The sequence below is a fragment of the Ictidomys tridecemlineatus genome, chromosome 5 (assembly GCF_052094955.1).
Source record: "Ictidomys tridecemlineatus isolate mIctTri1 chromosome 5, mIctTri1.hap1, whole genome shotgun sequence".
Lineage (NCBI taxonomy): Eukaryota > Metazoa > Chordata > Mammalia > Rodentia > Sciuridae > Ictidomys > Ictidomys tridecemlineatus.
In genome coordinates this window covers 114,697,601-114,716,056 of record NC_135481.1, presented here as the reverse complement: position 1 = coordinate 114,716,056, position 18,456 = coordinate 114,697,601, and positions in this window count along the sequence as shown.

Genomic DNA, 18,456 nt, shown 5'->3' with positions numbered 1-18,456 from the left:
TGTCAATGAGGCCTGCAGAAGAAGCTGGCAGCACGCGTGGTCAGACCTGGTGCCAGGCTCACCTGACGCCCCAGGGTGACTTAGGCACAAGGCCATGAGAATTTCTCCTACATGAACCATCACCGCCGCAGCAGCCCAGCGGTGTCCCTCTGTGGCTCCGTGTCCTCTCATCCAGGTGTGGATGGCACTCACTCAGGGGCTCTTCCCTCACGTGCCTCTGCAGACCACCCGGGCTGGGCCTCCTGCCACTGTGGCCCTGAACTCCAGCCTACTGTTGTCCCCAGCCCCTGGGAAGCCCCAGCGCTCGCCCGTCCCAAGGACACACGCTTCCCCTTCCCTTCCATGACGCCATTCCCACTCATCCTTGAAGCCTCAAGTTCAGTGTCACCTCCTGCCCACCTCTCCTGGGACTCTGTCTATCTCTAGCCTAGGATGTGGCTCCAGCAGCAGCCAGCCGCCGGGCTCCAGGAGGAAGGGCCTGTGGGTCTTGTCCTCCATGGTGCCTCCCGCAGTGCCTGGTGCATGGTTGGTGGTCATCCAATGGTGTTGACTCAAAACTAAATGGACAAAGGGACGACCTAATGTCCTGCATCTCCACGAGCAGGCTGTGTGCAGAGGACAGTGAAGGACACGACTGCTTTTGGTAACACACTTAACACAGATTGGGTTTAAAGTGACCTGAGGCCAAAACTTGTAGTACATCTGCTAAGAAAGGGAAGTGACCCCACCAGGCTGTCTGGAGCAGAGCGGGATGCAGACTTTGAAAGATGAGACGCCCAGACTGGGCCAGACCTACAACCAGCTCTTCCATCACTGATGGCTGAGAACCATCACGGGTCCCTTGGAGAAGAGGGAACTGTACATCAGTGGAGCAGCCCCAACAGCCCCTGCATGGTATGGAATCGGGCTCACATGCCCCTAGCTAGGTGCAGTCCCCCAGAGCATGGGCATCTGCTGCCCCCAGGGAGTCTCGGTCTCTTCATCACATGAGGATTTTAAAGCTGGTGTGGGGACGAGGCTGAAGGCCCTTCCTCAACCAGTGTGGTGATCCTAAGATCTACTGTCACCTGTTGCTGGTGGCAATGTGCCCTGCTGCCACTTTCCTGGAAGGAAATTTGGCAAGGTGTATTAAGAACCTTAGGGTCAGGCCTGTGACTCAAGAGCACCACTCCGAAGCTACCCCAAAGCTAGGGTCAGAAATGAGCGAGGGACAGCAACATAAGGCTGGGCTCTGGCTTGTCACAGAGGAGTGTGTTTCATAGCAGGATCATGGAAAACGAAGCAACCCGATGTCCAGCAGCCTGGATAAGCATGTTGTGGCCTGTGTGGGGGAATATTTCTCAGCTGGTAAAAGTCTTATTTCCCAGGGGAGTGAGAAGAGATCACACTGTGCAGTTTAGGGAACCAGGTCTGAGTATGGGGGTTTTGTTTTGCACATTTAACAAAATAGAAATGTTTAAGTGCTGGCAATTCATGATGCCAGAAACTTGAGCTCAAGGTAATAGAACAGCCCACACATTAATTTCTGTGCATCCTACACATTCATTTGTACAGTCTTGAAATTTCTCAAGAAAGAGACAGCTGTCAGAGAGGCATTGATTTGCTTTTATAATTTCACTCACACTTTCTCTTTGTGGCTTGGATTTTTTCATCATATGTATTTACTATGTAACATTTAATACCTATATTTACAAATACAGGTGCCAATCAATACCTGTAATTCTTTTGTTCAAAAGATACAAAGGTTTTACAATGTGATTTTAAATTACACACACACACACACACACACACACACACACACACACACAGAATACAAAGCTGAATGTACAGGGTAAATTTTCTTTCGTCCCACTAGTGAGATATAGACTTAATAAAGTGTTCCTCCTCTTCCTCCCTTTTTTCCTTCTCCTTCTCCTCCTATTTCTTTCTTTCTTTTTGTTTCCCCCAGTGCTGGGGATAGAACCCAGGCCCTATCTGAACTGCATCCCCAGCCCTGAAATCCTCTTTTGTAAGAGAAACATTCAGACACTGTTATTGGAAGGACCTATCATCAAATGAAAAATTGCCTACATCTGACAGAATTTCCAACTATTTTTCCTTTTGAACATTATCTTTCAAATTCCACCCTATGTGTGCACTGCATTTATAATTATAATAAGGCAGTAAATATTTTCTAGTCCCAAGAGGAAAAAAAACCTGTTATTCTCAGAAGACTCCTGAAGAAGACAAGTGCTCCCTGACAGAATTAGTCTTGACAAAATGTCCCCCTTTGTTTGGAGTGTCCAGCAGCTGAGATACATTCTGAACTCTCCCTGTGCACAAGTTTAGGTAGACACCCAGCTTCCCCAACAAGGAGGCCCTAAGCCACAGTGCCTTCAGTGCTGGAGAATCCCATTTCTCTTTCTTGCATTAGTGAAGAGGTAGATGAGTGGTCTCAGGGCTGCCTGGAAAAGTCGATGAGCCCTGAACCTTCCGGCAAGCTCTGCAGAGAGGACCTGCCAAGACCGCCGGTCTGAGGACTTGTGGTGCTTGGCTTCTTGGAACAAATGGGTTCTGTCTTTGCAGCAGGGACCAGTCCATTAGCCCATCCTTTACTTCATGCAAGGTGCTCCCCTGGACGCACAAACTGTTTTCCAGCCCCTTGCTTCAAAGATGCACTGCCCCCCACACAGGGTGACCGCTTAGTCTTCTGGAGGCCACCGTCCTGGCAAAGCCAAACCAGAAATGTCATGTTGAACAGCAAGCCTAAAATAGATCAGAACCAGAGGTCCCAACACACTGTCCTGGGGGAATGGGGGGGGGGGGACACAGTCCTAAAGGGCAACTTCCAAGCTCCCAAACCTCACAAGTGCTTCAGGTACTGCTACCCACTGCAGCCATCTGTGAGGTCCCTGGCTATGGCAGCTGCTTTGAAGCAATCGTTTTGTATTTAAAACTTTTGGTCAGATTCTGGATGGGGCATAAGATAAGTCTCCACAAGATTCATGCTGGGAGTTGACCCAGGTGTGTTCTTGGAAGCCATGCTGATGAGTGAGGGTGACTAAACACAGAGAACATAGCACCTCTTGGTCCCGAGAACAGCCACCGAAATACAGAAGTGAAGGATGACCATAATTTACCACTTATTCGGGGCCTGCTGTGTGCCCCGCCCAGCACCAGTTGCTTCGAGTACATTCTTATCATTCAGTGATAACGACGTGCTTATTTTACAGAAAAGAAAACCAAGGGTTGGCTCAGTAAATGGCCCTGCTTAGCCCATGTAGAAGGGGCAGAATGTGAAATTTAACCCTGGTTTGTAATGAAAATGATAGACCCTGTTAACTGAGAGCTGCTGTGCATGGTCTAAGCCTTTCTAAGTATTTGTTCTTCCATTCCTCTCGTCAATGTCGGGAGATGTGCATTAATTCTATGCCCGTTTTACAAATGGGAAAACCAAAGACGAGCAGAGAGAGGGGCAGCGCCTTCCCCAGGTCAATGGGCAGCAACGTGCAAGGCCACGGGTGAACATAGGCGCTCGGCCACCGACTGCAGGACCCTAACCTCACCCTGTGCCTCTGGAGAGGTTGTGGCACTAAGGAGGTGAAGTCCCCTCGGGGCCACACGGCCTTCCAGACCTGAGGGAGGACTTCGTAGAACCTTTCCCAGGCGGCAGCCGTGGTCGGGGAAGGGGCTGTGCAGAGTCTCCAGGCTGCTCAGCTGCCCCACGAACACTGGCCCCGGGACCAAATTCCAGGGCTCCTTCTCCTGCCCCATGATGCGTCTTCATTCCAGAACCAGCTGCTAGTTAACCACCAACAGCCATCGGAAGTGTGAAGTGAGTCACAGAGCAGGCCGCAAATGTAACCTGTGCTTTTTTTTTATCTTTATTTTTTAATGTGGTCCTGAGGATCGAACCCAGTGCCTCATGCATGCCAGGTGAGCGTGCTGCCACACCCCCATCCCTAAACTGCACTTTTTTACAGCCCCTCTTAGAGGAAATTAAATATATATATATATATATATATATATATATATATATATATATATAAAATATGAAAGAAAGCTGAGCACAGTGATACCTAGTTGTGATCCCAGTGACTTGGGAGGCAGAGGCAGGAGTTTCACAAGTTTGAGGCCAGCCTCAGCAACTTAGCGGGATCCTGTCTCAAAATAAAAAATAATAAGAAGGGCTGGAGATGTAGCTCAGTGGTAGAGTGTTTGCAAAACCTGTGTAAACTCCTGGATTCAATCCCTATTACTGTAATAATAATAATAATAATAATAATAATAATAATAATAATAATAATAATAATAATGGAATAGTGAAATAAATTCAAATAACATATTTTGAATATGTTATATACCCCCAATATATCGTCATTGCAACGTATCATCAGTGTAACAATGGCTGGGGAGGTACACCACACTTTTGTTGGTCATAAGTCTTTGAAATCCAGTATGTGGTTCACGCTTCCTGCACATCTCAATTTGGATGAGCCACAATCAAGAGCTCAGTGGCCACCTGTGGTCAGTGTCTACCTCCCTGGACAGCTTGGCTCTGGAGCCCGGCCATTCAGAGGACCACCAGCAGCAGCAGCCCCTGGGAGCATGCGGGCTGTGCAGAGTCTCAGGCTAAGCCAAGGCTCCCGAGTCAGCTCCTGCACCTGACAAGCTCCCTGACACACACAAGCTTGTTTGGGCAGTGATGTCCTTGTCCCAGGAAGCCCCAGAAATCCTTTAGAACACTTAGAAGCCATGGGGGTCTTATTCCAAAAAAATGTAATATGCAAATGGCATAGACTCCTGCTTACAGTTTCAGAAATTCCCCGGGGTTCTTCAAGCCCAGCCAAAGATCTCTAGTGCTGTGGGTTCCACACAAAGAGCCCCGCTCCGGTGCTGTTGTCTAAAACTAAATAAATAAAAACATATAGTTGCAAATGTTTCTGTCATTTACAAATGAAACCTGATTCCGAAGCTCCGTGTGTCCAAAGGGCTCAGAGTGAGCTGCTGGTGCTGATCAGGAAGGCAGCCGGAGCCTGGATGTTCTGCCTTCCCCCCATCCAACCCCCTGCAGAGCTGGAGGGTACCTGTGTGAATCAGGTTCTCTAGAGAAATAGGATGGATGGACACACACACACACACACACACACACACACACACACATTTATTAGGAGGAATTGGCTCACGTGGTCATGAGGCTGAGATGACTCACAATCTGCCATCTGCAAGTGGGGACCCAGAGAAGCTAGTAGTAGAATTCAGTTGGAGTCTGAAGGCTTGAGAAGTAGCCAAAGGTATAGATCCAAGGGCGGAATCAGAGGACATACAATTCCCCAGCTAAGGGGGGCACAGTGGGGCACAGTGGCACATACCGGCAATCCCAGCTACTCAGGAAGATCACAAGTTTAAAGCCAGCCTGGACAACTCAGTGGGACCCTGAGGAGAGAATGGGTCTCAGTGGTAGAGCACTTGCCTAGCATGTGCGGGGCCCTGGGTTCCATCCCAGTACAGGAAAAGAAAAAAAATAAATAAAAAGGTGTCTCAGCTCAAAGGGTGAGGCGGGGTCTCCTCTCCTCCTCCTTTTTCTCTGCTCAGATTCTCAGTGGGTTGGGTGATGCCCAGTCACCTGGAGAGGGGCACCCATTGCAGGGTCCCATGATTCAAATGCTACCCTCGTCCCGAGACACCCTCACAGACACACCCAGAGACAATGGTTAAGCTGGGCATCTTCGGCCACAAATTGACCATCATAGCTGGGTACAGTGGCTCAGGGTCTGTGATCTCAGCTGCTCTGGAGGCTAAGGAAGGAGGATCCTGAGTTCAAAGCCAACCTCAGCAACTAGCAAGGCCCTAAGCAACTCAGTGAGACCCTGTCTCTAAATAAATTATAAAAAGGACTGGGGATGTGGCTCAGTGGTTAAGCGACCCTGGGTTGTACCACCTGTCCCCACTCCTTAAAAATCATAATGACTAAAAAATATTAACCATCACAAAGCTTTAGGCCCAGTGCACAGCTCCCACCCTCACCCCCTTGCCTACCCTTAGCTGGCCTTACCCTCTGGCCATGGTCGCCTGGATAGAACTTTTCTGTGTTTTTGTTTAAGCTCCCTGAATAATTCTGAGGACCAGCTAGATCTCAGAGCACGGAACTGAGACATCCCAACTGCCAGGCAGCCTCGCTTTGTCACAAGGTCACTTCCAGGCTAGAGTCTCAGAATCCACAGTGACCCCAGTTGGCCTCTTGTACCACCTTAAATCACCAAACTATAGAGCTGGAAGTTGGAAGGATTTAAGTCACCACCTCTTGTCCCTGGGCTCTACAGAAGGAGAGAGATGGAGATCCAGAAGTGGTGACTGCATGCCCCAGGTCACACCACACCTGCTTTCCACGTGACCTCGGTGAACTGGCTGTGAGCTCCCGGCGCAGAGGGAAATGTGGAAGTCTCCAGGAGAGTACAGGACACCGCTTCCCAGTTTCTTTCCTCTGCTTCATCATCGTCTTTCTCATCTCACCTCCAGGGCTTGGGCTGGGGCCCTGTGCGTCCCTAAAGCCCACCTGAGACAGTGACATCTCTGCACTGGAGGTGTGGGCTGCAAGGCCAGTGAAGCACAAGGTCAAGCCCCTCACTTAAACGGACCCTGGCATAGCTGTAATCTCCCTTCCCCTCCTCCCCCACTTCCTTCTAACAGTGCTGGGGAGCAGACCCTGGGGTGCTCAACCACTGAGCTCCATCTCCAGACCTTTTAATTTTTTTTTTTTTTTTTGAGACAGAGTTGTGGAAGTGAGCCTTGAAACTTGTGATCCTCCTGTCTCAGCCTCCTGAGTACACTGGATTCTTTTTTCTTAAAGAGGGTCCCCTGAGGCCATGTGGTGTACACTGGTAATTCCAGTGATCCGGGAGGCTGAGACAGAAGGATTACAACTTTGATCCAGCCTCGGCAATGTAGCAAGACCTTGTCTCCAAATTAAAAGAATAAATAGATAAAAAGGACTAGGGATGTAGCTCAATGGTAAAGTGCTCCTGAATTCAATGCCCAGTACATTAAAAGAAGAAAAAAATTAAGAGGGTCTCCTAAATGGCATGATCTTTGGGTCCTATAAAACCTGTGTTGGCAACTGCTGCTCACACCCTTGGAGACAGTTCAGGCTCCTAACCCTGGTCTCCCCAGCCCTTGCCTGGCTCGTCTGATCCCACCCTCCCTGCACTCACGGTGCTCTATACTGGTGGCATTTTTGGCCAATCTCGGAGGATGCTCGGCTCCTCCCTATCATTTTCAGGGCATGCCCCCCATCTGCTGTGCCCTTCCCACCTCTGGGTCCTGCTCCACCTCAATGAAGTCCCGTGGTCTCAGGTACCAGCACTGCGTCCTGTTCTCTGGCCTCCTGGCTACTCTTTCATGACCATCTTCTAGAGCTCTGAGAGCAATGCCTGCCACAGAGCAAGCAGGCTGGGTTTGCTGAGTAAAATTCAGTTCAAGTAAAACACAGGCAAATAAGACATAGTCCAGGTGCAGTAGTGCATACCTGTAATCCCAGCCACTCAGGAGGCCGAGGCAGGAGGATCACAGGTTTGAGGCTAGCCTTAGAAACACAGCAAGACCCTGTATCTTGATTTTTTAAAAAGGCCTGGGGTGTAGCTGGGGAGAACATGGATTCAACCCCTACGACCAAGAATAAAAAAATAAATTAATTAATTAATTAAAAAAAAAAAAGACACAGAAGCAGCTTTGCGTCTCCGCTTCTCTGAGCTCTTGCTATGCAAAGGGCTATCTATGCCCCATTTTCCCAGAGCAGGGATGATTTGGGTCCCTTGTCATAGCATCACCATGTCCTTGTCACTCTGGCTAGTGCCCTGGTTTCGATTCTAAGTGACTTGTGACTCTCTCCCTGGAGCTCTCTTCCTGGCTGAACCTTGAGCATCCTTCTAGAAAGATTCCTCAGGCACCGGGCATGTTCCCACCTGCGGTCAGGGAAGGCCCAGGAGGGGCTGCGGGAGGAAAGGGGAGCCTGATCCCACAGGGCCGGAAGTCCTGGCTAATTCGGCGGCCATTTAATGAGCTCCGAGGCAGCTCAGCTACGGAGGCTGAGTCCCAGGGGCAGAAAATAGGAGGACTCCTCCCTAAAAAGGGTTTTTGTTTTGTTTTAATCAGTGAGAAAAAAGATCCCCAGAAGCTCCTCCACCCCTACGCACTCCCTAGGACTTTCCCTGCATCTAATTGGCCAGAGTTGGGTCACATGCCCTGAGTTAACCAATGGCTGGTAGGGGAGTGGGCGTCTTCGGATTGGCTTGACCAATCAGGACTCATCCTCAGGAGCTGGGTGAGGCTCCACCTTGGGGAATCCACGGCCATTATTTTGAAAAACTATCGTCGCAGGGAGGCCGCTGGCCGTGTTTTACCGCCTTCCCCCGCTCCTAGGCTGAGAGGGGGCCCTCCTCCTCCAGATCCCCGCAGCCTGTTCTCTCCTTCATTATAGAACACCTCACTTTGCACCTGCCTCCTGCCCCAGGCCGCAAGCTCCCCAGGAGCAGGAAGCACATTCTACCCACCTCCCAGAAGCCTGAAGTCAGTTTAAATGAACGAAGACATTTCCTTCCTGGTGGTTCTCCCATAAAGTATCATTTACTTCTTGTTTTATATGTGATGAGACAGTTCACTATTGGGGAAAGTTGTGGATGTTTCACATCTAACTCTTATACCCTGTGCTCCTTGGGCATAAGGCCACCTCTGGGCACATCTGTGGTCCCTCCGGCAGAGTCTGATCCAGGGTACATGCTTTTATTTTAGGATATAATGTAGAATCAACAGGTTTTCATGAAATGCAGGCTTGAAGAATTGAACCATGCTCTGTGCCGTGAAGGAACCTCTCAGATCTAAGGTGAATAAAAGAAGTGGTTGTGTGAAACTCCATTTATATAAGGTTCAAAATGACAGAACTTGGTGGCGGAGGTGAGAAGAGGGGTCACCCTTTTGCAGGGAGCACAGGGAAGCATGGCGTGGCTGGAGTTGTCCTTTCTCTTGATCTGGATGGTGATTACACAGCTGTGCACACGTGAAAAAGGAATCCATCTTTCAATTGTGGTCCATCCAGACAGTGGAATATAATTCAGTGCTAAAAAGAATGAATATTGAGCCACGAGAAGACGTGGCAGAGGCTTAAATGCACATCATCAGGTGAAAGACACCGATAGAAAAAGGTTACAAAAGGCAAAACTAAGAAGACAATTAAAAAAAAAAAAAAAAGGTCCTGGGTTGCCAAGGTTGGGAGGAAAGAGGCAGGAATTGAAGCAGAGTGGATTTTTAGGGCAGTGAGCCTGCTCTGCATGATACTATAATGGCAGATACAAGTCATTTGCCCCACCCAGAGCACAACACCCACAGTAAACCCAAAAGTAAACTGTGGTCTTTGTTGAAACAGAGGTGCCACTCTGGTGAGGGACGTTGCTCACTGGGAAGGCTGGGAATGTGTCGGTGGGGGACCCAGGGATTCCTTGTATTTCTGACCCAATTTTGCTGTGACCCTAAAGCTGCTCTAAAAAATAAAGTCTATTTCCCTGTAAATGATTGAGCTCTAGACTTTGTGCACAACACAATCAAGAGGGAAACAACCCGCCCCCCTCATCATTATATTAACCGGCATTTCCTAAACACAGTGGGCAGCCAGCCCCGGCCCTGGACTCTGCCATTAGTATTTTTAGAATGGCGCAAGGAAAAGGGCTTGCCAGCCTTGGTCTCCCTCCTGCCCCCAGTGCCTAGCACAAAACAAAGATATGTCTCTAATGTATGAAATATGATATGTCAAGAGCTTTGTAATGTTGTGAACAACCAGTAAAAAAAAATAAAAAAAAAAACAAAGATATGTCAAATAAAGAAATGTGCTCCTCTGTCACAACAGCCCGTGTTACAGGAACAGTCACTCTCCTCATGTTATGGATCAGGAAAGCAAACCTCAGAGCAGGCTACCCAGCCTTGGCTGGTGGCAGAGTGGGACCTGAGCCCTGTTTGCCTTGGGGAGAAAGGCTTCCTGGGTGCTTGGGTTTCCCCTGGAGCTGAACCCCGGAGCTGAGAGTGCTCAGCAGACACTCGGGGAAAATTATTCACAAGAGTTTTCATCTCGCCATGTTTTCCCTAAACCCATCGCTGTTCTCTGGAACATGGTTACAAAGCGCCCTGATTATAGCTGTGATAAATGATATTCCAAGCCCAAGTTCAACTTGCCAACCTGTCAATAAGTTTGACACCATGATTCTCAGTCACCTGGTAACTAGTAAAAGGTGTAATATTCTGAAGCCTTTAATTTTACCTTTCGCAGGAGAGGAAAATTGATGGGGGGAAGGCAGGGGACCATCTAAGACATGTACAAATTACCTTTTGACTCTCGTGAATATACATTCCATTTGCATCAGATGCCCGCCTGAGCAAGAGGCCCTGTCTCCCCGATGAGTTAGTTGATGGCCATCAGCACCTAATTGCTGGGCTTCTCCTGTCTCTCCCACCAAGAAAGTGAAACCTTGCTCAAGGTCAATGTCAAGGCGTCGATCTGCAAGTTTCCAACGCCCAATGAGTCCCAGCAGGAACAGAAGGTGTGTGTGTGTGTGGTTCTTGGTGAACACTGTGTGGTGTGAGGGGTCAGAGGCCAGGGAAACTGGGAGGGTCAAGAGTGACCTACCAGGGCAACCTCAGAGCCACCACAATGGAAGCCACACTAGAGGGCCGGGGCTTGGGGACTGAGCAGGTGACATGTTTCCCAGCAGTCACCTGTGACAGGGAGGGGAGAGAGGGCAGTGCAGGAGAAACCCATTGAGGATTTTTTGAAAGGTTTTTTTATTGTGACAAAATATACCTAAAACCCATTGTTGTAAAGTGAACAGTTCTAATGGCATTGCACACGTGCACAGGGTTGTGCAACGACACCACCATCTAGTTCCAAAACAGTTTCATCATCGCCCCCAAAGAGACCTCATGCCTATTAAGCAGTCACCCCCCATTCCCCCCTCCCCAACTCTGGCGAAGACCAGCTGTGTTCTGGCTGCTGCATCTGCCTGGGCTGGATACCTCACACTCCAGAATCCTGCACCGTGGGGCTGGTGGTCCCTGGCTTCTTTCATTTACCATAATGTTTTCAAGTTCTTCTGAGTAGTAGCTCAGTCTCTGATTTGTCATTTTATGGCCAAACAATGGTCCTTGGTTCCGCCTGTCACTCACTAGCTGGATGTGGGGATGCATCCTTCAGCTACCCTGTTGTGAGCTGCTGTGAACATTCAGGTACCAGGCCTTTGTTTTGTTAACACCTGTTGTCCTTCCTCTGGGTCTGTACCTAGGAGTGCCACCACTGGGATGAGCTGGTTGGGGAACCGCCTGATGTGTTTTCCACAGTAGCTGTGTTCCCTGCAGCCCTGTAGGAACTCTCCCACTTCCCCATATCTTTGTGAACACTTTACTCAATTTTTTAAATAAATTGAGCCAGGCATGGTGCTGCACATCTGTAACCCCAGCGATGTAGGAGGCAGAGGCAGGAGGATCACAAGTTCAAAGCTAGCCTCCGCAACTTAGCCGGACCTTGTTTCAACATAAAAAAATAAAAAGGGCCAGGATGGGGCTCAATGGTGGAACACTCCTGGGTTTAACCCCCAGGACCCCCACCCCCTCACACACAAAAAATTGAAGTACCTTTCTTTTTAAGAACAGATTCCTTTTTCTCCTGTTGAGTGCCCTGCAGATGCCCACTGGGGTGGTGGCATAACAGCGGGGAGTGGACAGGCCTGGCCTTGCCCTCTGGGAATGCATAGCATTATAGGGCCATGGGAAAGTTGGACTCTGTAAGAACCTTCCAAACTCTATCCTGGACATTGAGAGCTCCAGTCTTATCTCTGGTGGTGAGACCTGAATCTCAACATGAAACCCTCAAGCCTCTGTTGTAGGTCAGCAAGAAGAACAAGAGCCTGGACTTTGGCATCAGTGTCCTCTAGGCAGAGGCCCTGGCCCTGTGGCCTGCTGGCTGGGCCCTCCAATGAGCTACTGAACCTCCTTCAGCTTTCCTGCCAGTAAAATGAGGATCCCATGACTTATCTGGAGTTACTGTGAGACGCAGACAAATGACCAAGGTGAAGATCGGGCACAGTGCCCAACCCTGAGTGGACACTCAGCAAACGGCTTCCAGCCAGCATCACAGTACACGCCTGTAATACTGGCAGCTCGGGAGGATGAGGCGGGAGGATGGCAAGTTTGAGGTCAGCCTCAAAAACTTAGCAAGACCCCGTCTCAAAATAAAAATGACGGGGGGGTGTAGGTCAGTGGTGGAGGGTCTCTCCTGGGTTCCATCCCATTTATACATATACATACATATATAGACACGTAATTAAAATATACAGGGGCGTGGGAGAGAAAGAGAAGCCAAAATAACGAGAATCGGCATTTCTTTTTAATCCAGCACGGCCTGCGGGGATGTTGGCAGACTGGGGAGGGGGCCTCTGCTGTGGGCCAGCAAGAGGCCACCAGCAAGCTCCTTCTGGCTGATCTGGGACCTCACTCACCCCCCTGTTCCTGAAGATCACCTCAGTCTCCCCATAGTTCCTGTGCATGGTGGTGGGCTTTGGGGGCCCCTGATCCCCCGAGGGCTGCCATAACAGAAGGGCTCAAAATGACAGAAACTGGTTTTCTAACAGCTGTCGGGACTGGAAGCTGGAAATCAAGGTGCCTCTTCTAGTGAATGTCAGCTTAGGCAAAGGGCTGAGCCAGTGAGGCGTCCTGGAGTTTAAGTTTCTGCAAATTTGCCCCTGGATAAACCTCATTGATCCGGGTTCAGTTTCTACACTTGTCAGTGGTGGAGGGCGTGGCTCAGTGGCAGGGCACGGGCCTGGCACACAGGGCTCTGGTTTCCATGGGCAGCACTGCAAACAACAAAACCAAAACAATCAACAACAGCAACAATCATGACATGAAGCTGGAGGGATGAGACAGTTACAGATGACAAGCAGGGTGCACCCTGTAGTCCCAGCTCCTGGGAGGCTGAGGCAGGAGGATAGCCAGTCGGAGGCTAGCCTGGGCATTCTTAATGGACATGATGATACCTTTATTTTATTTTATTTTATTTTAATGCGGTGCTGGAGATTGGACCCAGTGCCTTACGCGTGCTAGGCGAGCGCTGTACCTCTGAGCCACGATCAATTTTCAGAAGGACCGGGGTGGAGCTCAGAGGTAGAGCACTCACCTAGCATGTGTGTGTGTGTTTGGGGTCCTGGGTTCAACCCTCTGTGCCACAAAATAAAAAATTTAAAAAAAAAGAGAGAGAAGGGAAGACAAACCACTGAAGCGTACATTTGTACCGATCGGATGTTCTCTGTGCAGGACAATAGATCTGAAGGACACGTATGCAGATGTCAGCTCATTTTCCTATGGCCCGGGAGTCGAGGGAGCCTGTGGTGGACCTTTGTTTTCCTTTCTGCTTGTCCACATAGCCTAGTCCTGTGACTGGGAGCGCATATTGCCTTCATAAGAACCCTAACTGTCTTCGCGGGCAGCAGGCGGATCGTCCATTAGAGCCCAGCTCTGTCGGGGACACCGGCTGCTCGGCTGGAGACTTGTCGCTGCGTCCTTCCTGGGAAACGCTATTTCCTCAAGGGCTCAGGAGCCCCTGAGCCTCCCCTTTGGCTTCCTCGGGGGCCCCCACCCCCACCCCCACCCCCAAAGGCTGCCTGCGCCAATGGGGAGGGTACCCAGGAGCCGCCGGCCGGTGCGTGCCCGGGAGAGACCCCGCCATGCGGAATGAGCTGCCGTGGCTGCTGATGGGTTTCCCTGATTTACATCAATTTACATCGGGCTCTCAGCAATCTACATGGAAATCAGGTGGCCTCGTCTATTCCCTGGAAGTCAGAGCAGGCTGCCGGCCTGAGAGAGGACAGACTTTCCAAACCCTGGGCAGATTAATTTGTCAACCAAAACAGGGGCCGGAATTGTAATCATGGCCACCTAGCACTCTGCTACTGTCCCCAAATTGGATAGATAAATGGGTATTTGTGGCTTATTAACCTGAACGTTCGGTCTGCTTCCTCTTCCACTCCGTGCTTCTTGTCACAGGAGGTCAGGGATGCCATTCTTCCATCCATTCCTCTAGCCACGATGCACTGAGGTAGCCCATGCGCCAGGCAACTGCCTCAGTGCCAGGGCAAGAAGGCGATTGCCCCGTCCCCGGCCCACACTCGGATTTGCAGTCCCAGCTCTTGACCTTGTTATTTAGACTAAGCTTCAAGGGAGGTGTGACCCCCGTCCAGTGAGGTGCCCAGACCTCAGGGACACACCGTGACAGGTACTGTGTGTGTGTGTGTGTGTGTGTGTGTGTGAATTCTCCACCACGAGCAAGACCGAGCACATGTGTGGGCCCCCAGGGTCCCCCCACCCCACCCAGTGGCATCTACCTCATGAAGATAAGCATTGTTATGTTGCTCTGACTTCTCTCCATCCCTTCCACCCGCATTTAAATGAAATCACACCAGGTGTAGACAGGGAAGAACTGCGTGCTTCCATTCATAGCACGGCTCCATTTCCGGGACTTCAAACCTGGGCAGAACTTACTTGGGTCACCATTGCTTGTGACATTCCCCTGTGTTGCTGCATGCACCCCAGTGTGTTCTTGGAGCCCCAGAGGCTGAAGCAGGAGGATGGCAAGTTCAAGGACAGGCTTGGCAACTTAGGCTTAGTAGTTAGTGAGACCTTGTCTCAAAATAAAAAATGAAAAAGGAGGGCTGGAGATATAGCTCAGTTGGCAGAGTGCTTGCCTCACATGCACAAGGCCCTGGGTTCAATCCCCAATACCATAAAAAAAATAAAAAATAAAAAGGGCCAGGGTTGAGGCTCAGTGGTAGAGGAATCCCTAGTGCCGAAAATAAATAATTGCTCTTTCTTATTACTGTAGAATATTTAATTTGTATACATTCCACAGTGTGATGAACCATTCTCTGGTCAATGTACGCTGGGTGTTTCCAATTGGGGACAACTATGGATCAAGGTCCGGTGAACACTCTTCTCTTGGTATCATAAACCTGGCTGCACCTGTAGGATCAAGGATGGCCTGCATTCAGCTCTCGTCGGTTCTACCCTTGCCTTTTGAGGGGGGTCCCTCCAGCTCACATTCCCCACGTCCCTTATTTGTGTGATCACACGTCTCCGAACACTTTGCCCTTCTATCTGTTCAATAAGAAGTGGTTGGTAACAGTGATGGACTGAATCATGTACCCCCAAATTCCTATGTTCCAGCCCCCACCCCCAGTGTGACTGTACCTGGAGATAAGGTCATGAGAGGTGATTGAGGTCAACCAAGGTCATAAGCCTGCAGCCTGGTGGGACTGGTTTCTCTCCATTAGACACCAGAGAGCGCTGTCTCTCTACTGCCTCAGTCTGCACCCAGGCAGGGCCACGTGAGGAGGGCCATCTATGGGGCAGGAGGGAGACCCCCGAAGGGAGGCTGTTGGAAACTTGACCCCAGACCCCAGGCCCCGGAAATGAGAGAGGGTCCTGATGTTCAAGACACACAGTCAATGGGATTTCTGTGTGGCAGGCTCGGCTGACCAGGTGACACACGGAGCTTGGGGCTGGGGCTGAGCGTCCATCAAGACAGATGAGACTTTGTCCTCAGTTTGCTTCCATTCTCAAAGGGGAGAAAGAAAACAAGGGGAAATGACAGTAAATACGCATTCCATCCAAGGGTAATGAGTTCAAGAGGAAGAAAAGGGGTGCGGGTGTGGGGAGTGGCAGGGTGTAGTATTTAGATGTCAGGGAAAGCAATATTTCAGTAGTGGCCATCAGGAGAGGGGAAGGAGGGGGCCGTGGTAGACCTCTGGGAAGTGTGTGCCCGGCAAAATCAAATAGGAAGCTTGTATCAGTCAGGGTTCCCCAAAAAAAGCAGAATCAACAAGGTAGGGGTGTGTGTGTCTATGTGCCTGTGTGTGTTTGTGAGTATGCACGAGTGTGCACATGCGTGTGTGCATATATATGTAGAGATTTTTTTCAAGGAACTGGTCCATATGTTGTGCAAACTTCACAGGAGACACAGCATGGCTGCAAACTAAGGCAGGAATTGGTGCTGCCTCCTTGGGGTGGATCTCTCTCTCTCTCTCTCTCTCTCTCTCTCTCTCTCTCTCTCTCTCTCCCTCCCTCCCTCCCTCCCTCCCTCCCTCTCCCTCCCTCCCTCCCTCCCTCCCTCTCTCTCTCTCTCTCTCTCTCTCTCTCTCTCTCTCTCTCTCTTTCCTGGAATCCTCCTTAGTTTTTGCTCTCAGGCCGCCATCGATTGGCTGAGGCCCACACACGTGACGAAGGGTAACGTCCTTTACTTCAAGTGTTAAACCACATCTGAACCTCCACAGCTGGGCGTGGTGGTGACGCCTGTAATCTCAGTGACTCAAAACTCAAAAGGTGGAGACAGGAGGGTCACAAGTTCAAGGCCAGTCTTATTGTCTCAAAATTTAAGAAAAGCAAAAGGGCTGGAGATGGAGCTCAGTGGTAGAGCACCCCTAGATTCAATCCCTAGTACCAAAAAAAAACAAAACAAAACCAAAAAACTCCTCAGCATCATCGAGCACCACACTTGATTCAACAGCTGGGACCAGGGGCCAGCCGTCACCAGGCTCGGGGAGGTCTACGCAGAGGACACGCTATTTTCTCACCTGGTGTATTTCTGAATTACTTTAAGGGACAGGAGCTGGCTTGCTTGAAATGGGTCCCTCTGGCTTCCTTGTGGAGAACAGCCTGACGGGAATTCATTGGCTGCTACCAGGGAGACTTCGAGGAAGGACGCACGGCCAGCACCTGGGGAGGCTGCCGGGAAAGGGGCCTGGACCTGGGTGGTGACACGTGGCATGTGGCTCCCATAGGAAGGTGGAACTGGCAGGTGCCCTGGACTTCTGTCCTCCCAGAAACCGGCCCATTGTACCTCAGGCCTTGCCCACAGCAGCTGCACAATCAATGTTTACTGACAAGAAATGAATGAAAAAATGAGTGGCTCAGAGCATTTTGCAAACTGTAAAGTCCTGTTCGTACATTCTGTGCCAACTCTAGAGCACTGTGGATATGGCCTCCCTTGCCCCCCCCCAGGCCCCTCTGGCCAGCCCCCTCTCCTTGATCCGATGCACCCTTTGAGGAAACTGTAGCTGTGGCCTGAATCCCATTTCCATCTTGGAATGGGGTTTGCCGTGGCCCACATTCAACAATTCTCTCTGGCTTCCCGTGACCTCCTCCGAGCACAGTAGAGCCAAGGCCACCCTCCTAGGGGACAGTCCCGTGGCACAGCGCCTGTGGATTGGGCAGTAATCACATTCTCTGCTATGTCCTAAGTTCCCGTTCCCCTCTAACCCAGAAAATGCATGGGAACATCACGTGGCCTTCTGCAGTGTGTCCAGAGTCTGGGAGCAGAGGGGCCATAATCTATCCATCTTATGTCCTTGAGGGTTAATTAAAGCCAGAGCACTACGGTCTGGCAGGGTCCCTCACCTTTGAGCCACACCGGGGGCTACTGACCCCTTATGTTCATGACTAAGCAGGTTCTTCAGTGTTCTAAAAAAAAAAAATTTAAAGTGTTGAAGAAAGTAAAAGAGAAGAACCCCCATGTTTCCAGGGAAAGTGGTTCCACATTCCTGCCGGATGGAAGGAACACAGAGCATCCTGGAGCCAGCAGCTACCTGGCCCCGTTCCCTGCCGTATTATAGAGCAAGGAAGCCAAATTTCCTTCTGATGTCTATAAATAAAGCGTTTTGTCCACAAGCAGTTAAGTGGAAGCATTTTTCCAACCAGCATGCATATGAGTTTCATTTCTCCACAAGCGGCACGTCAGATAGAGATGTTAGTTTAAGTCCACTGCTATGTGTAATAATAATAATTTCTTCTCAAAGCCCACTTCCTCTCTTCCCAACCCTCCCTTCCCCCTGCCTCAGTCTGGGCTACATGGAGAAATTCTGCCTAGGATCAGGCGAGCACAGCATTCCAAAGCTCTATCAGGGCAAGACATTGAGAAGTCCGCGATTTGATTTCTTCCATTGCACGTAGAACAATCCATTTTTGGTCTCCTGGAATGACCAGTGGATTCTTCCTTTCCTGATAAGAGCTATGCACACAGGTGATCCCGTTGCACCTAGTCTGCCAGGAAGCTCAGCACCAACAACTGCATCTGCCTATGGTTAGTACCTGTAAGTCCTCTGTTTTCCTAGTTGCTGATGTCACCTTTGATTATCTTTACTGAGACTAGTTTCAATGAGACTTGTTGTATGAGTGGTAGAGCACCCGCCTAGCTGTGCAAGGGTTCCATCCTCAGCGCCAAAAAAAAAAAAAAAAAAAAAGTTTGAACAGTTTTTGATTCTTAGTGACTGCTGCTCTCAGGCTGCATGAGGCACAAGATATGTAAAAAAATAGGATAGAGCGAAGGAGAGGAGAGAAATGAGCCTCAGCAGGCATGGGTTATGTGCTCTGTAGGATGTAAGTATTTTACATAAA